This window comes from Pezoporus flaviventris, unplaced genomic scaffold, assembly GCF_033815535.1.
Source record: "Pezoporus flaviventris isolate CSIRO_AGI_PZ_B2104156 unplaced genomic scaffold, CSIRO_AGI_Pfla_v1 ptg000002l, whole genome shotgun sequence".
NCBI classification, from domain to species: domain Eukaryota; kingdom Metazoa; phylum Chordata; class Aves; order Psittaciformes; family Psittacidae; genus Pezoporus; species Pezoporus flaviventris.
Genome location: NW_026892550.1, coordinates 89,534,664 through 89,544,945, shown reverse-complemented (window position 1 = coordinate 89,544,945; position 10,282 = coordinate 89,534,664).

Below are 10,282 nucleotides of genomic sequence, written 5' to 3'. Positions count from 1 at the left end.
TTTTGCTTCCCAGCTTGCTTGAAGCATAAGTGGTTTAGCCAAGAAAAAGCAGGGAACTGTGAGGTTAAACAGGAAGATGGACAAGAGAACAGCTTGATTGACTGGACCTTCAAACACTTTGGCTGTTCTGAATTCTAAACATAGTGAGAATTAATGAGGTAGAACTGTCCTTCACCAAAAATTGCCCTAATGCTCTATCACTGAACACTACAGAAGAAACAGAAGGCAAGCTCCCACACCCACCTTCACACTGGCATAGCTACTGGTTTCCCTTTCAAATCGGTACATTTAAACTTACTTCTGATAGAGCATGCTGATATACCGTCACGAGGGACAGGCAGGTTGATCCCAGAGAGCAGCTAATCAAGCCAACTCAGATGGCAGTACAGGGAAGGAGAGCAGAAAAAAAGCTCTTTGAGTTATAAGCACATCTGGCTCTTCCAGATCAAGTAGAAAAGGCCACAACAATGACTTTTACCACCACCTCATCTTTTCTCCCTGTCACACAGGTTCTCAGGAAATACGAATCACTCTGTGAGGGGCATTGATGCTTCTGATATAGACAGTTTCTGAAAAGACAAAAACACACCCGGCTGCAGAGCGGTACCTTTGGGGCTGGTCTCATGTGTCTATGAGTCTGAATACTCCTGGGTCTGGAGGGATGGCTTAAGGGGTCTGCTAACCATGCAGCAAGCAAAAATGTAACCTAATTTACACTTAGACTATTTGCTACCTAAGGAAATTAATCTATGTGTCTGTCTTTAAAACAATCCATCTAATGTATTTAAAACAAAACAAAAACCTAATACATAAGAAACAAACCCAAGTGTCACAATTATCATTTCTGTACACTTGCATGTAATTAATCCAAATTGATGCCACCATCATGCATGTGTGCGCCCAAAGGACACCATCTTCACCATCTTATCCCTGATTTGAGGAACAGCTGAAGAATATCCTTGCAAGGGAAAAAGGGTACGTAATAGAATCATGGAATGGTTTGGGTTGGAAGGGACATTAAAGCTCCAGCTCCCCTGCCATGAGCAGGGATACCTTCCACTAGACCATGTCACCCAAGGCCCCGTCCAACCTGGCCTTGAATCTTGATGCTTTTTTCTCCTGAATCTCATCCTGGTTACTAGGTCTATTATACTAGGTCTACAGTAGGTCTGAATCCTAACTCTCTTTGCTAAGATTAAATATTGCACCTTTCAGCACTAGTGAAAACTGGAATTACTGTAAATAACTTTCACATTGGGTTCAGCCTTCTGTCAGTTGACTCATTCCCATGCTTTACAGTACTGGCCAGGTCCATAAGAGGCAGGACTGGAAGACAGTTCCAGAGTCACCAAGTCCAGGCCTATACAGCTGCAGACTAGCAGCTCATATATCATCCTCATCTCCTACCAGGGACATGATGCATTTTGTACCTGCAAAGTCAATAGCTGTATTGTTTAGATCCAGACCCCCTTGAGTTCAGGGCAAAACGTCATTTGACTTAGAGACAGCCCAACTCTAATTCTAGTTACAGCTGCCCAATCCATTTGCTTCCAGCAACTGCAACATTTGGCTTCTTTCAGCAGTGAACACCATAACCCTGACACTGATGAGATGAACAAACACAAAGAAATATGCAAGGAAGACAACAGGTAGAATCGGGAGCAGTACAAACGAGAAAGTCTGTCCTTAGATGCATATTAGGTGGTGTTTTTAATATCTAATTAATTTGGATCCTTTTCCTTTGTACTCTAGACATGTGCTGGGAAGTGAGGCGGAGAGAGGTTGAGAACGAAGAGAGGGTGTCATCACGGGTAGTTCATCACCTTGATTTGCAAAACCAGCCAGAACTCTCCACCTTTGCAATCCAGTTGAGGTAGGGTTCAGCATGTAAGATGGGGTTTCATATTTGTCAGCTTTCTGTATCTATCACTGCAGAGGAAATGAAAATACAATAATGAGCAACGCACCCTGTAGCCTTGGAGCTAATTACACAACTTTCTTCACAAAGTAAGTGGAAAACACATGAGCTTGGAAGATATCCATGGAGCAATTAAAGACGCACTTGTCAACATGTCACAAATACTGTGTTTTTACAGTTGAAATGAAAACACAAAATGCCATCTGATTGAACTTCAGAATAATTAGCACATCACAGCACACAACCGCGACAAGTACCTGTCAACAGCTATCAGCACAGCAGTGACATTTTCCACTGTGAAAAATAATGCCATTTCCCACTTTTGAATAGTAACACTATTTTTTGTCCTTTGAAAAAGCAGCATTGTTTAAACCAGAGATGTATCTGTAAAACAAGATTTCATTCTGCTAAGTTAACTCAAACACTTACTTCATAGATTTTGTAACCGAAGCTCTAATTCGACATGCAAAAGCCAATGAAGCTCTAATTCCACACAGCTCCTGGAGGAAGAACCCTTGCTAGCCAGTGCCTATGTACTCCCAGAACTCTTAGTCTGTATGCCGAGCTGCATAACCAGCAATGCTCTGGACTCGTACCACACTGGTTATTTCTTGTATGAAACACACCAATATAAAGATACACCAGAGACTTGGGTATTATGAGCGATGTTCAGCAATTTTCAGACAAGTTAATAATGACAGCTCTGCTGTGCTCCTGGAGTAGCTTGTTAAGAGAAAGGGAAGAAAAAGTCAAAGAAAGTCTCTGTGAGGATTTATTAAAGTTGACAACTGTGCTACTGCTCTGCTTTCTGTAAGCAAGTTGGTCATTAAGAGGTGTGATTGATTGAATTGCATAGGCCGGCAAGTACAATCTCACCCCTTTTGGGTGGCTGTGCACAATTATACACTTGTCCATGACTTTAGCAAGTCACATGAGCTTTGACTGTTTGGTCTTTAGAGTCTTCTAAAAGAAAAGATTCTAGCAACAACAAACTAGCGCTCCTACGAAGACAAGATTGGAAAGAAAGGCTGGAAGAAATCAATGTAGAGTCAGCCTTGGGTACTGACTGTAGGGCAGGACTGAGCAGGAGTCAGGTCCCTCATTTGATGTAGCTGACAGTAAAATCGGTATTGCCTGATCGAGGATGTGGTTTTCCTATTTGCAGCACATTGCAGCCCTCCTCTGTTCCATCTCTCTCTGTGCTCTGAAACAACACAGCACAGTGAAGCACCAAGCAGAGATGCTGAAGTTAGCTTTGAGAGCCTCAGTTTTGGGTGATAGCAGTAATATAGCCACATTGGCTGAACACACTGTCCGGGCTGAGAAGCAGGTATAATTTAGAGGGAGCTTGATATTCTGCATGATGCTTCCTTGTGACACATAGTTTTACCTTACATGAGAGGTAAATCAATTCCTGTAGCCGTTCCTAACTTGGTTTGTCTGCCCACCAGAGTGACAGCTTTCAATGCCAGCTGGCATGAGACTGGTGCCATCACAACAAAAAAGATCTCTATTTATATTAACAGGATTAAGTAACTGATCCATAGAGGCAGCTCATCTCCACTCAGAGCATAGAAACCCACCTCCAGTGAAATATGTATCATTATATCACAGTCCTGAGCAGTCAGTTCTGCTGAGGCTTCACATACCCTATTTGTCTTTGTCTTGTATTTGTCTTGTCTTTAGCCTTTTAAAAGTCAGGTGTTTATTTTCAGTAGCAGTGATGGCTTCTGGTATAACCCATGGGAAGACACCAGTATCTCCAGACAGCAAGAGACCTCATCACATTTCTTAGACACTTGCATCTGCAGTTTCCAGATTGTGCAGAGAGCTCAGGATGACCTAGAAAGTTGGACTGCTACTGGTACCGTTGTATGCCAATCCAGCCTGGGGCTTGGCTAATACTGGAATTGTAACAGAAATAATCCAAAAGCCTTGTTGTGTTTAAATGCCTTCCACTTCTGACTCGCCTCAGTGTGAGAGGAGCCCTCTCCCTACTGTGTAAGTTTTATACCATTGAAGCTAAAAGCAATTTTGCTGTAGAAAACCTGAGTCTCTCAGTATGATGTTCTACTAAATGACACTGGAGCATTTGCTATGAAGTTTGCTGATTAGGAATGGTCATGGACCAGGTGGATAAAGCTGGTGCTTTCTCCCACATCATGTAAAATTCAGATGAAATTTTATTTAAAGTTTAACAACAAAGATCTTCAAGGGCAAGATTTGTCTCTCTGTCTCCATCCCCTTGAGCACTAATCCACAAATCTCTGCACTTCCACCCACCACATAGAAAAGACCAAATGCTACCAGAATACTGTATCTGTGGCTTTTTAGGCTTGACAACGAGTATCAGAAGCCACAAGGAAACAAACTGTTGAAATTTCCAACAGCTCTCCAGAAACCTGCAACATCCACAGAACTCCTGCAGTGACCGAGTTGCTGTTGTGGTTGCCTGCCCTGCAGCCCAGTGTCCCAGAACAGAGATGGCCAGCCCCTCCTGTGAACACCACCACGACCACCATCTCTTGGAAGCTGTGGGGCAGGGCCACCATCTCCGTAACTCCAAGTCAGCAAGAAAACTACCACTTGTCCCCTGGCTGAAGGGTAAAGAAACCAACACTCAAGAACAAGAACCTCTGCTCTGCAATAGATGTGCTGATTGCAGATGGAGATTTCCTATTTGGTTTTTATTTTAGAGCGGTGCAGATGTAGAGACTCATGGCTTATGGAGTGCGGAAAAGCCTTCAAACAAACCAGCTACTGAGCCACCAGACCATGGAGACACAGTCATTCTGGCTCTATATAGCCCACTGACACTATCCTGGAGCTGCAAAGAGTACTGGTGTTAAATAGTTTCCTTCCAAACCACTGTGAACTGGAAGACAGAGTAAACCTTTCTTAAAACTAAAACTACATGGGGATGTACTGGAATTCCACCAGCCAAGGTAAAGAAGAAAGTTCCCGCTCCTCCTCTGGAGGTGAAATGGGCTGTTAGATCAGTTCTGTCACCAAAAGGGTTGACCCTTTTCTGACTCCATCACTTCTTTTATTATTGAGCACCTAGCTGCTTAATGAGCAATTTCAGGCCTCAGTTATTCTGGGGGATTGGGGAAGAGGGCAGAACACAGCTCCCCATTAACAATTTCTCATGGTTTTGGTTCTTAACCTACTTTACTTATTTTTGGTTTTGTGGAGAAGGACCAAAAAGAACCCCCACAAGACTGAATAATAGGTGAGTAGGAAGAGAGCCTTTCTCCACAAAAGCCTGTCTGCAGTGAGCTCAATAGGTAACTGAGCTTGTGGTTTCCAGTACAAATCACCCTCCAGGGACAATTATTATAATCCTTCTGTGTCCATGGAGGTTGATGCTGGCAACCACATCATGACACATATATATGGGGTCTCCTTGGCAGCCTTGTACAAGAGCATCCTCATGCAGTAGAAGTATCTTGGCTGAAAGATCTTAGGCTGGATAATGTCATTTTCACGTGCTAGAGCCATTGATTCAGCTCATGGTGCTGCTAGGGGAGAAATGAATAGTACTGTTTAGCAACAGTACAAATGCACCTTGCAACATCTGTGCCATAGTAGAATGACTCCAAAATGGAAACAAAGCACAGAAACTGCAGGGCTAACAGTAACTCTCTGAAGAGGCAAATCTTCTGTAAACTCCAACATGTCACTAAAAAAGTTTCATTTTCCACTTAAAAGCCTTGTCATTATTGCATGCTGCAGAGATTTAATGAAAGGTGCCTTTTAAACTAATTTAGGTCAACTGTTCAAAAAATCCTGGAAGGATACGTAATTATATTTCAATATGATTTGCACACGTTTAGTGTAAGTTCATGCCTTCTCAGGCTGCTCACCGAGAATCTAAATGACATGCTATTGGCTTGGCTGAGAGAGGCTGAAAGGTGGGGGCTGTCCACGGCAATGCCCCAGCTTGGGAAGTTCAATGCTGACCTTAGCATGTGGCAAGTGAAGATGCCATCTGAGGGACAGAAAGGTCTGGGTGGGCTGGAGGTGTCTCTGGGGAGCAGGCCCAAGTAGAAACCTTTGTGGCTCAGCCATTAGGCTGCCCTCCCTTCAACTCGCCCACAGGGCAGAAAGCCTGGCATAACTTAGAAGGGGAAAGCTTTGAGACATGAGCATTTTGAGCCTTGCAAAGACTAAGGAACTACAAGGAGCAGTTACTCTACTAGTACCAGTAGTAGCAGAGAAAGGAACTACAAAAGACTAAGGAACGTTTGTGAAGCTTGAACAAACGAGACCCCAAGGAGGGGAATACTATGGCAGAAGCATGAAGTGCCTACACTATCGGTCCCTTTAATGTGACATCCTGTTTCCCAGGACAAGATGATTAGTAAAGGTTACAGAACCCCCCAGACACACTGAATGTACACAGTGATGCTTCCTGTAGGTTTTCCTCCCAAGCTTCCCACACTTAGTGGTTTAAGGGCATCCTGCACCATAAGCTACAGCCAGATCATTATTTTACCAGCCTCCCACCCTGCATGCAAACAATTAATTTCATTTTCAACGCAAGTACATTTTTAGACTGCAACATCCTGTGGCAGTGACTGCCATTTAGTTATGTGCAGTACAGAAAAAAAAAACCCAGCCTTCTTTAACTACTTTAGCCATAGCTCTCTTGTGGTGGTGAGCAGTGGTAAATCACGGTTCCTTGTTTACCTTTCCCACAGATTTTATGATCTTGGAACTACTAAAAACACATGCCAAGAGAACTCCCCAAGACAAGTCTAAACCAGTAAACACCTGGGAAACAAACAGAGGGAGAAGAGAGAGAAGCAGATTAAAGCAAAAGTCAATATGTATCAACACAGAGTTTTAAAGCTCTGCAAGATTTAAATAGGAGTCAGCACCATTCCTCTTGTTCTAAGGAAATCAGTAGCATCCCACATTTCCCGAGTTCATCGCTTTTCTTCTGTCTAATTTGTAGAAGGCAGCATGTCTAACAGAGACACTGCTTTAAGGTGCTATATGGAAACTTCCCCACCAGTTTTATTTTCAGGTTGCTTTGATTCCCACCACGGTTTCACCTTCAAAGATACTTCAGAGCATATCCAGCTGATGGTTCGTGTACACGTCCCCAGCCTAGTCAAGAGTCTAGCGCTTGCTTTGACAGGCATTTTTCATCTTTATCTTCCTAAACTGAAAGGCATGCATACATATACCCCAAAGTGTTTCCCATCTAGTGTCCTAGCCTAACAACTGCACTTTAATTGGGCTCAGGCATTAAACTGAGCCCAATCACCAACTGAGCAGAGTAGTGCCTCACATACAATTTCTATTGTTTTCTTTTAACATTGTGCCTCAGATAGCTGAGAAATAAACATAGGCTGATACCCATCTGTCAGACCAATAAAAATAACACATTTAATGGGGTTAGAAGCATCTCTGCTTTGTTTCCTCCTCTGGCCCTGCAGTAAGAGCTGCTCAGAGTGGTCCTGAGGTGAGGTTATCTACAGAGATAGCCTCAACAGGCTGCCTTCGCTCGTACCAGCCCTGGGACAGGTTCTGTCCACCAAACATCCTCCAGAAGTAACCCACAAGCTCTGTGTCCTCCAGTAGCCTCAGGGGGCCAGGTCAGGAGCAGATCAAGCCCCCATGGGGCAGGCACCAGCCTGACTTTAGGGCATCTGCATCCATGACTCTAGCCAGAGCACTGGGAGACACACGCCGCTCACAGCTCATAAGCTGTAAGATCCAGCTCAGTTAAGCTGGGTTCTTTTTAACTCTGGAAAATGCTGCCCTAAGAAACAGCAAACACTTGTGCAATCAGTATTACCCATCTGACTCCAGCTACCAAAAAGAAACCTTGAGGAATCTCACTTTAGCTGTAAACAGGCAGTAAGCAGCACTTTGGGTGTGCAGCATTGAGTGGCCAATGGCAGTTTAACAGCTTAATGCAAACACAGGCCATTAATTTAAGGTGGTTATTTTTAGCAGCTGTAGAACTAAAAACAATACTTGCAGAGTCAAGATAAACACAAATAAGGAGGGTGTGAGTGTCTGCACCCCCCTTGCCGCTGCCACCACAGCGCTGACCTGCCATACCCTGTGCCACACACAGCTCCATCGTGGGCCTCCTGCACCCCTGGTGAAGTTACTACAAGTTGTGAGCTTTTATTTTCAGATACAGTGGTGGTGTTGAGACAACCAGGCTCCTCACAAGAGGGGCTTACGCTGCAACGCTAAACAGCACTCACTCATGTCATGAAGTTTCTCTCTTTGACATCTTCCTTGGGTGATGTAGCAACCCCAAAGTGTTACTCAAGGGAAAAATTGCCTGGAGGGACCTTGAGTCACCTCATCCCACAGTCCCCATACACACACACACACACACACACACACACACACACACACACATAAATATATGTGTGTGTATGTATATATATATATATATATATAACAGAGCAGAAGCCCCAAAGTTCTCTTTTAACTTGGGAAGATCAACTCTGGGTCAAACCCAAATGCAAGTCACTGCTTCTGTTTGCTCTCCATCACACCATGTGGCACACGTGAGGTTCTCATCGTGGATGCCCTGATGCCAGTTTACACTGACATTAAAAGGGAAATCAGATTCTTTGTCTAAATGTGTTACTATTTGGTTTTGAAAGCCAGCGACAGGCAGAGCTCCATTTGCTCTGTGCTTAACCTAGAGTAAAACCTACTCTCAAGAAAAGAACTGGCTGAAACAAGTATATACAGAAGAAAGAAGCAGCTGGGGTTTAGCAGCAGATTTTTCACTATGCGCCCAGGTCAGCTCCTGTTAAAGATGGGAATGGACATTTGCCTGAGCCCGTGGTGGCTGGGTGCAGCAGGGGATGGGCTCAGCAGCAGAGAATGCTCATGGAGGGGTCTTGCCAGAAAGCAATCACTTGCAGGCACCCAATGGTCACCCGACACAATGGGGTAGGTCAGAAGTCACTGGTGGTCCTCAGCAAAGCTTTGCTAGGGGAAGGAAAGCCTTCCCTCTCTAACCTGATACGTATCCCCTGGTGTGTCAACTTAGTTTGTAATTTTAAGAGGTAAGAACTCCCTCAGACAAGTCTGTAACCAGGAAGATTTCACAGGAAAAGAGATGAAAAGGGCAACTGAATGAAAAACAAATTGTATGAGGAAAGTCAGATTCTGCCCAACAAAGGCCCTCCTGCATCTCCCAAGCTCAGTGGTCTCTGGGGAGCCACCCTCCACAGACAAGGTGGCAACTGCTGCCTTGCACTGTGCCTTCACCCATGGCCCCACACATCTTCCCACCCTCTTTGATAAATGCCCAAGCTCCTTCTCCACTCCACTCCCCACCAGCAGGCCCCGAACCAAAACCCCATGCTGGTATTTTGTGCATGAAGAAGGGAGGCCAGTGGTGTGGCACATCCCCTGATGACTTCTTTCTATTTATTAAGGTTTGATTTATCTCTGGAGGCCAAACACGCCTTGGCAAGAAAGCAGTCTCACACCATCCCATGCAGAGGACAACTGAGCAATCAGAAAAGCCAGTCGTCAAAGAGAAAGGCCTAGTGACACTTCCCTCTAGGCAAGGCTGCCATCTTACTGCAAACATTTACACCATATTTTGACCTGAAAGAAGACTATCAAGTCTTACGTAGAAGATTCAGCCATCTAGCCCCTTCATCACCCTCTTGCATTGGCATGGTGTGCACCAGCAGTCACCTACCAGCTGCCACACGGCATCGCAGAGCAAGGGACAAGCTGCAGTGGTATAGCCAGGGACAGGGTCATTAGATAGCTTCGTGAGTGCAAGGTCCTCCCACAAAGCACAGCAAGAGACCTGCCTTACCATGAAACCTCCAGCACCCACAACATCCTCAGGAGATCCACCTTGTCTAAAGCTGGTCCTGCACCACCGCAGTGCTGCCAATACGGAGTCTCTGGACAGGCAGCAGGTCTTAAAGGAGGGAAGGCAGGATGCAAGCTGGTATACAAGACTTAAAGGGAAGTTTGGATTGCCCCAACAACTCACACCAAGGGGAGAGAGGTAAAAAGGGAATGATCAGTGGCGATGGGGTTCCTTAAAAAGGAGAATTAAAAACCAATTTTCGAGCTGTCCGTGAAGTTCTAACTCCCTGCTCAAGTTAGTGAAATTTGTTGTCTGCATTTGCATCTGTAATTCCTTTGGATGATTCTCACTTAAACTTGGTAAATTCCAAAATCTGTTAATAACTAATGAATACAAGCTGAACGCCCTTTAATTTAACAAATTTTCTAGTATATGCTTCCAAAGCACAGATTACCCAATGGATGCTTAATTTGATGAACGCATTAAATACTTCGCTTTGGCATTCAATGCATCATCATGTGATGTTGTAATATACTGTGTAT